The sequence below is a fragment of the Lynx rufus genome, unplaced genomic scaffold (genome assembly GCF_022079265.1).
Source record: "Lynx rufus isolate CCGP_SWC_20201006 ecotype Redwood Valley unplaced genomic scaffold, mLynRuf1.p SCAF_3, whole genome shotgun sequence".
NCBI classification, from domain to species: Eukaryota; Metazoa; Chordata; class Mammalia; order Carnivora; family Felidae; genus Lynx; species Lynx rufus.
Genome location: NW_025814845.1, coordinates 194,424,904 through 194,432,411, shown reverse-complemented (window position 1 = coordinate 194,432,411; position 7,508 = coordinate 194,424,904).

Sequence of the window (7,508 nt, the reverse complement as noted above, 5' to 3'; positions counted from 1 at the left end):
AAGTGGGAAACCAGCCGAGGTATAGACACTATAAGAATGGCAGAATGTTGGGGCACCTGGGTGGCTCAGTCGGTTGGGCGACCGACCTCGGCTCGGGTCATGATCTCGCAGTCCGTGAGTTCGAGCCCCGCATAGGGCTCTGTGCTGACAGCTCGGAGCCTGGAGCCTGTTTCGGATTCTGTGTCTCCCTCTCTCTCTGACCTTCCCCTATTCATGCTCTGTCTCTCTCGGTCTCTAAAATGAATAAACGTTAAAAAATTAAAAAAAAAAAAGAATGGCAGAATGTTTATAATTATGGAAACTGAGTAATGGTAGGTGGAGATTCTTTATATTGTTCTGTTTTCTTTGTATGTATATGATGTTTTCGGTGATTAAAAGATAAGAGAACATAAAAATAGTGACCATCTCAGATTTCCTTTTCAAAAAAATTTTTTAAAATGTTTGTTTTTTGAGAGAGAGACAGAGCGTGAGCAGGGGAGGGGCAGGGAGAGAGGGAGACACAAAATCCGAAGCAGGCAGAGCCCAAAGCGAGGCTTGAAACCACGAACTGTGAGATCATGACCTGAGCCAAAGTCAGACACTTAACCGACTTAGCCACCCAGGCACCCCTCAGACTTTCTTTTTAACACCATTTAGTAATTGGATCATGAGAAAGGTATTCTCAAAATTAACGCAAGCAAACAATAATGGCCCTTTTTCTCTAAATTCCTTCTGTGGGCCAAGGTATTTTTAAAGGAACCTTTTTTATTGCTAGTGATTTCAGGTAAAAATGTTGCCAATAACAACAACAAAAAACAAAATTATAAATCTAAAGATTAACCGTTCAAAATTCATTTGATGAGATATCCTAGAGAAGACCACATCCACATTATCTACAAATCCACCTGTGATTCACTTAATATTTCGTGAAGCTAACCTGACCCTTGGGAAAGTTCTGAAGTAAGCTATTTTTATTTCATTTTTTCCCATCTTACAGAGGCTATCGTATATGACACAGAAATGTGGCCATTGTGAATGGCTGCATCTAGAATTATTACATTTATCACTATCACTCAAACCCCTGGCTGCTTCATTTTATTATAAAAGTGAGTTTGATTACCCTGACTTTCTTGTTCCTCACAATTCATTATGATTGCTGCCCAGTGTATAGTTCTATTAAAGATGATGCCAAATTGAGTCTATAATTCCAGTTTGCAGAATTTAAGAGTATGTTTTATGGTCTTTGATTTCTAATTGTTCTTATACTTCAGCCAATCACTACTTGATACCTTATAACTAAGGACTGAATTGTAACGTTTCCTGCCAATGACCCACCTTAAATAAAAGAGTAGAGGCACGAGATAGAGTCCAAAAATAAATTGGCATATAGTAGAACCAGAAAAAATTAATGGGGTGTTACTTGCGCAACACATCGTGAGTCGTGACCATCATTTATAGCTTCCTCCTTCTCTCTGCATTTCACATTTGCTTTGCCTTCAGGTAGCAACCCAGCTGGGCAGGATTGAATACCAGACAGTACAACCTGAACCTTCATTCCAGCAAATCCTGAGCACTCTGGCCATGCCCGTATGGGGTTGTAATTGTCGTCAATGAACTTCTTCTTTCTTTCTTTTTAAAAGACTTTAATTTTTACAATGGTTTCAGGCTTACAATAAAATTAAAAGGGAGGTACAGAGACTTTCCCAAACCTCCTGCACCCATACATATATAGTCCCCCCCATTATCAACATCAGTCATTAGAATGGTGCATTTTTTTTTTTTTACAAAGTATACACCTACTTTGAAACATCATCCTCATTCAAAGTCCATAGTTTACCTTAGAGTTTACTCTTGGTTGTGTACATTGTATGGGTTTGGACAAATGTATGATGACGCATATCCCATCATTATATCATACAGAGTATTTTCACTGACTTAAAAGTACTCTGTGCTTTGCCTGTTCACCCTCCCCTTCGCCTAGCCCCTGTCAGCCGCTGATCTTTTTAGTGTCCACATAATTTTGCTTTTTCCAAAATGTCATACAGTTGGGAGCAGACAATATGTAGACGGACTGGCTTCTTTCACTTAGTAATAAGCATTCAAGTTTCTTCCATGACCTCATGGCTTGATAGCTTATTTCTTTTTAGCACTGAATAATATTCCATTCTCTGGATGGACCACAGTGTATTTATCCATTCACCTACTGAAAGATATCTTGGTTGCCTCCCAGCTTTGGCAATTACAAACCAAGCTGCTATAAACAATCTATGTGCAGGTTTTTGTGTGGACATAAGTTTTTGACTCCTTTGGGTAAATACCAAGGAGTGCAATTGGAGGATCTTATAATATGTTTTGGGGCGTCTGGGTGGCTCAGTCGGTTAGGCTTCCAACTTTGGCTTAGGTTGTGATCTCATCGTTCATGGGTTCGAGCCCAGCGTCAGGCTCTGTGCTGACAGCTCAGAGCCTGGAGCCTGCCTCAGATTCTGTGTCTCCTCTCTCTCTGCCCCTTCCCCACTTGTGCTCTCTCTCTCTCTCTCTCTCTCAAAAACAAACATTAAAATTTTTTTAAAAAAAGAGTATGTTTCAATGAACTCCTTACCACCAGATGAGGTATTACTAGGAGGTGTCTTAGACCCTCACTATTCAAAGGGTGGTCCTTCAACCAACACCCTGAGCATCACCTAGGAGCTGGTTGGAAATTTAGGTTTCATTGTCCCCGCCCTGACTCACTCCGTCTAAATCTGCATTTTAACCAGATTGGCCAGGTGATTCATGCCATGTGAACTGTTCATTAAATGCTGCTCCTAGAGAATCATTTGGGTCCTTGATGCAGTTTTCTGCCTCTCTTATAGAGCAAGAACCTTAATCCCCTCCTTAACCCTTATATATTCTAACCAATGTGAAATCTCCTGGTGGTCATATTGATGTGATATTTCTTTTTTTTTTTTTTTTTTTTTTTAATTTTTTTTTTCAACGTTTATTTATTTTTGGGACAGAGAGAGACAGAGCATGAACGGGCGAGGGGCAGAGAGAGAGGGAGACACAGAATCGGAAACAGGCTCCAGGCTCCGAGCCATCAGCCCAGAGCCCGACGCGGGGCTCGAACTCACGGACCGCGAGATCGTGACCTGGCTGAAGTCGGACGCTTAACCGACTGCGCCACCCAGGCGCCCCTGATGTGATATTTCTGAGACACTTTCTACAGCACGGAAGTTAGGGGTGCTGACAAGAGTCAGAGGCAGAGTTGCAGCTGTCTGGGTGGAGAAAATTGAAGGGCTGATAAGCCCTCAAACATCCTGACTGCTACCATTATGAGAATTTGGCATCCCTCTTGTATAGGGCAGTGGCGTGGAAATTGTGCTCCTTAGTTTGCTGGCACGCTACTGGGGCTCAGCCGCTGTGGACCGTCAAAGGCACCGCCAAGGTAGGCTGGACTCCTGAGGTGCAATACGTCAACCTGGGCCGCTCCTTCTGTGTCCGTTTGATCTATTAGAGCTCCACTTAAACTTTCTTTGGGGGGACAAAAAACAAAAAAAACCCCAACATTCAAAGGACAATTTCTGCTTAAAAAAAAAAAAGGAAAAAGTTAAAAATCTGTGGCCTGGCGTACGACCAGAAAGAAGCCATTAAGTTACATACAGTTCTCAGGAGAGGTAACCTAGTAACCCCTTATCACTTAGTGATTCCAGGAAATATTCAGTTTCTCAGGTTAGTGACTTAGATTGGTTTGCTGAAAAGCAGTCTAGAAAGTTAATTTTTAGTGGGAAAATACATGATAAGACTGGCTCGACTTTATTATGTGAGAGGGAAAGCCAGACAACTATTTGTGGGGCTGGCTAAGGGTAAGAAAGAGATCAATTAAGCGGACTGTGTGTGTGTATGCACATGGATACAGATATTACAGGTTTTTTAAAACTAAATTCTCTGTTGGACTCAATAAACAATATCACATTATATGTTCTTTTTAAAGAACCACGGCAGGATTTTTTTTTCAGGCTCACTATTAGGAAAATACATAGTTTTCCAAACTAACTGGTTTATTCTTCTCTTGTGGTCACTATGACTATTTCCTGAGATTGCGTTTCCCTTTTTCCCTGTCTACTATAGAGCTCATTGCCAAATATTTGGCCTACCTCTAGCAATGATGAAATTATGGGCTTTTGGCAAAGTTTCCCCTTAGCTTCATATTGGTTTTACTACCACTGTTTTCTCCTTGGCCCGCATTTAAATCGATGCTATATATCACATTAGATTCTTAGCATGCCTTGTATCAATATTCATTTCTAAAGATTAATTATGTCACACAAAGAAAAAGGTGACTGCTTCAAACTATATTCTTTGCCATTAATTAGTTTTTGAAATCATGCTTTGGCTTTTAATATGGAAAAAAAATCATGTCAGGAGAAAACGAGTTTTTGTGATTGGAAAACGATCTATGTCCTATCCTTTGTGAATGTGACCCAGGGGTGGTCGCTGTGGGAATGGGTTTTAAAAAGCACTGTATTGGAGGTGGCAGCTTGAAATCTGCCCATGTCCCAAATCAGACACATAAATTCTGTTACATCAGATTAATTGGGGGATGTATATGCAATATTATTTAAAAATTGTTTCATCACATTAACATATAAAATTATCTGTAATATGCTCCATGAGTCAGCTTGACTTCTCTTTCCAGGTGTGAAAGGATCTAGGTAGGAGCTTATTTGGAGGCAGAGAAGCAGGAAGGGGAATCAGTAGAAGAGTGTGAATTGTAGTTTTCACTCTCAGATTTTATAATCCCACAGAAATCCAAACCCAGAACCTGGGGAGGAAAGAAATTTCATCCCCAATAATCTGCCCTAACCACTTTGTGCTTGCTTTTTAATAACTTCTTATTTTTTTACTGTATCATATGGCTACATATCAAAACCATGCCAGTAAACTAGCACGGTACTGTTTTCCTGTGTCAGCTCGCAGTTGGAAGAAAGGATAAGAGTGATTATCTGAAATCATTTAAACTTCTCGATCAGCCCTGTCCATAGAAATATAATGTCAGCCACAAATGTGAGCCACAGAGGTGATTTTAGGCTTTCTTATAGCCATCTTTGAAAAAAAAAGGAAAAGAATGAGGTAAAATTAATTTTCATAATACATTTCATTTTAACCAGTGTATCTAAAATACTCTCATTATTTCAACCAGATATTCATAGAAAAGTATTAACTGGATGCTTATTTTATAGCCTTTCTATTGTCTTCAGTAGCTGGTGTGTGTTTTACAGTCATGGCATATCTCAAATTGGACTGGCTGTAATTCAAGTACAGTAAAACCTTGGGTTGTGAGTAACTTGGTCCGTGAGTGTTCCGCAAGACAAGTAAACCTTTCTTTCTCTCTTTTTCCTTCCTTCCTTCCTTCCTTCCTTCCTTCCTTCCTTCCTTCCTTCCTATGTTTATTCATCTTAGAGAGAGAGAGACAGAGCATGAGAGGGGGAGGGGCAGAGAGAGAGGGAGACACAGAATCCGGAGCAGGCACCAGGCTCTGAGTCAGCTGTCGGCAAAGGGGCTCGAACTCACAAATGGCGAGATCATGACCTGAGCCGAAGTCAGATGCTTAACTGACTGAGCCACCCAGGCGACCCTATAAGGAAACATTTCTAACAAATTTTAACTTGATAAATGAGCAGTGTCTTGTGATAGGAGTAGGACGTGACACCAGATGTCACATGACCACAGCTAAGCCAATGGTTCCTCTCTGTCTCTCTCTCACATTCTCACTGCAGGACTGTGGGTGATCATCTCCATGTTCAGAGGCTCAGTCTCAGGCCGCACTGTTTGTAGAGATCACTAATTTTTCAGAACGTTGGCAGGTGCCCACAACTGGCACTTGTGTATTTTATGTCACTTCCAAGCACCTATGGACAGTCCCTTGCTTTTCCATCCCAGAGTGAGCTTAGGAATGCTTTGCTTCATTCTAGGTCAGGCTGCCTGCAGATAGAGACCCTTTCCTCTGCTGCCTTATTGCCAGTTCCATTAAATAGAGTATATGACAAGAGTTTATTAATACTGCACTGTAGCCAACATCTGTGCGAGTGTATACACAACGGCCCCCATGCAGAAAAAGATTCCAGTGAGCCAGGAGATAGCAGTGGTTCCGTTATGACAGTGAAAGTCATTCTACACAATAACCTTCCTCTCTCTTGTGTCCTTCACACTAGCCATGAAGGTTTTCCAAGGGAAGTGCAGATAATTTGTTTATTTTTCTTTATAGTGTGTATTTTCTTTATTATTTTGTTTACTTATTTATTATTTTGTATTATATAATATAATTTGTATTATATTACACTACTGTAATCATTTTTATATGAATATTTGGGGTTGTGGAACAAATCATCTGAGTTTCCATGGTTTCTTGTGGGGAAATTCACTTTGATATACAAGCGCTTTGGTTTACAAGCACGTTTCTGGAACCACTTATGCTCGCAAACCAAGCTTTTCCTGTATTCGGTGGCCACGTGAAAGTAGCAGCTGCTGTGCAGGACAGCGCAGTTCTAGACCGTTACGCCTACGCCCGGGGGTAAATCCCACACCTTCTGGAACTATTTCTTACTGCCATATACTATTTCCTAAGAAGGTCCACGCTAATTAATGACTCTGCATGCTCAACGCAGTTTCATCCTTCACACTAATCACCCTGGATTAGCTACACAATTTCAATGTTTATGTGGATAAGCAGCTCACATTCTAATTTTTCAGTTCCTTGGTGTCTTCAGCTCAAAGAAATTTCATCTCCCTTCTGCTTCCACCTTTCTGTCTTGGAACTACACTGAGCACTTTGCATTCAAATGAAACCACAATAGCTCTGAAATCTGACCCTTTGGCTATGTTTCTCCCAGCCCACAACCTCCATCCTTTCCACTTGACCACAGCCTCCTTGCACCCCTGTTTTCTCCCTTGGCCCCTCTCTGCTGCCTAGTCACGTTTGTTTATGGAGTGTAGATGGCTCAAGTTCAAAGGGCCAGATATTAACGAGAACTATGAATTGCCTCCGGCAGTGTGGTATTCCCTCAGCACAGATGCTTTTCCTGTGTTCTCTTCAATCCCTCTTTGCTAATTGACCCTAATAGACCCGTCCCACACTATTTGATTTTGAAGGTGCTCAAACATACCTGCATGCTAGCAATTGTTCAAGTTAGTTTCAAGCTGCCACATGTCTCCGTACGCGCTTTCCAGGTGATTTCATCAGCCCCATGGTTTTGAATATCCTGTGTCATGCCAGCTCCATTGTCAGCCTTTCCAATGCCGTCTTATCTCCTTAGCTTTTCCTATTTCTTCCTTCTTCCTTGAGTTCTCCAGTTGTGATTGTTTTCTCCCTGCATTTCATCCCTTGTGATTGTTTTCTCCTTGCATTTCGTCCCTTGTTTAATGTCTTTACTCCCAAGCTCACCAGATAGAAAATTGGGCATTACCGCCTGACAACTCTGTCCCTTCATCCCTGCCTGCCCTTGCCTGCTCCGTGCACGCAGTGGTGACTCTTCCTCCACATCTTCCTCCTT